Here is a 2,268-nt window from a genome sequence, read left to right as displayed (position 1 = left end):
GACCCAGTGTGGTAATAACCAGACCAGTTCTTCTGGACACAGCGTTCTCCAGACCCGTGACCTCCTGTCAAGTTGGGGCTGAGCCCTGGGAACAGCAAAGCATACCAAAGGGGGAGGGGCAGTGGCTGGACCAGACTCCAGATAGCCCGGCTCAGCATTTTTGCAAGAGATAGTGATGAATCTGTGAGTATCACCGGATAGATACCAAGAGCCCAGCATCTGCAGACGAGCATGGTGTGTGGAGGTAGACGGCTAGGGTAGTCATCTGGCTTGGCCAAACTCCTTCCTGGGTCCTATACACGCTGTTCAGGAGGGAGGGACTCATCATGCAGCAGGGCCTTCATCTTCTGCACTGCTGAACCTGTCTTTCTTTGCCTTCTCTCCCCACGCGCTCCTCTCCGGTTCCAGTGACCGTTAGTCTCATGTATCCTACTAGGCAAAATGGTGAATGCTCCTCAAACTTTGCTGCATGTATAGAACCACCTAAGGAGCTTTTCTATAAGCTGATTCCCAGGCTAAATCACAAACCAATTAAACCAATATCTCTGGGAATGGGACCCAAGTATTAGAGATGATTCCAGTGTACAGCAGTTTGAGAAAGTGTTCTAGAGTAGTGTTTCTCAAGTCTTAACGTGCATACAAGTCATCTAACAAGTTCCCGGATGATACAGTTGCTGCTGGTCCACAGACCAACTTGTGAGTAGCACGGTTGTGGTTCTCACACTTGAGCATGTGTCAGAACCCTCTGGAATGCTTGTTAAAATACACCCCAGGTTCCGATTCAGGAGATGGGAAGTGGGGCCTGGTAACATGCATTTCGAACAAGCTCCCAGGTGATCAGTGCTGCTGTTCACCAAGCACAATTTGAGCAGCGGGGGGTGGAGGATGGGTCACAGGTTTTGGAGTTAGGCAGCCCTGGGCCCTGTTTCCTGGCTTCACACCTTGTGTATGAAGTCTGGCTTCACACCTCTGTGATCTTGGATAAGTTACTTAACCTTTCTGGTGTTATTATGTCATCTGTCACGTGGCCATTATTGGGCAAAAGTAATTGGGCTAACAGACGGCTTCGTGTGCTGGTCCACAAACGTGAATTACCAGAGGAAGTTTAAAAGAAACCATCCATGGTGGTTGATTTAATTGGTCTGGGTACTGAGCATCAGGATTTTCTTTAAGCTACTCAGGTAATTCTTCTGGGTGGCCAGTACGAGGTACTGGCCTGGCGCCGTGGCTCCCAAACTTGAGTGTACATCAGAATCACAGGTTGCTGGGCTGCACTCCGAGTTTCTGACACAGTCGGTCTAGGGTGGGGTTGAGAATTGGCATTTCTAACAAGGTGCTGGTGCTTTGCTCTGGGGACTATACTGGTCCACGGGTGTCAGGAAAGAACGTACAGAGTGGGCGCTAGAGGATAATCTTAGTTTGTCTGGGTCCTAACAGCATGTCTGGAATATCCCCCGCTGTCCCAGGTATGCAAATCGACAAGGCTACCTGGATCTAACTGGGGGTGTGAGGAGAACCTCTTTATGGGGAGGGCAGGAGGAACCTGAAGGAGACGGGCCACTGAGCTCAAACATAGCATCAGGGGGAAGAGTGGTGGCCTGGACCTGGGTGACCTGGAGCTCAGAAATAAGATATGCAGACGGAAGCCACAAGGAGGGCTTTCAACTCAACACAGGAAGAACTTTTTAACCTTGAGAACTGCCTTGCGTGGAAAGGGTACCAGCTTCCTCTTTTGGCAGTGGGTTCCCCGGTGTGGGAGGTAGTCCAGCTGAGCTGGGGAGTAGGGAAAACTGGAGATATTTGAACTGGGATATCTCTGCGGGCCGTTTGAAGTCTGAGATTGTACATCCCTCCAGTCTCCAGTCTGGCCCTTACTCCACAAGCTTTCTGTTTATTTAGAGAGGTGACCAGCTGGAGCTTTGGCCAGACACTGGCTTTCCCGTTGGTGTTTCCTTTGCGTATCAACAAGCGGTTTGCTTTCCCAGGGTAAACAGGAAGGCCTCCATGCTGAGCAAAGCCAGCAGGTCGGCAAGGTGGCACAGGGCGGGCAGCAGGTGTCAGCTTGTGAGTATGGTGCGGAGAGCGCTGAGCCCTTGGGGCCACTGACGCTGTGGCTTAATGGGGGCCGGCGAGGCAGGTGGCCCACGGGTGCGACGTGGAGCTTCAGAGACCAAAACCCCGGGAAAAGGGAGAGACGAGAGAGGGTCCAGCCTGCGCGGCCGGCCACATCAGAGCACCAAGAGAACACCAAGTCTTTATTACAGGAAT

This window comes from Rhinolophus ferrumequinum, chromosome 21, assembly GCF_004115265.2.
Source record: "Rhinolophus ferrumequinum isolate MPI-CBG mRhiFer1 chromosome 21, mRhiFer1_v1.p, whole genome shotgun sequence".
Lineage (NCBI taxonomy): Eukaryota > Metazoa > Chordata > Mammalia > Chiroptera > Rhinolophidae > Rhinolophus > Rhinolophus ferrumequinum.
The sequence above is the reverse complement of the archived record's forward strand: the minus strand, read 5'-3'. Positions refer to the sequence as shown.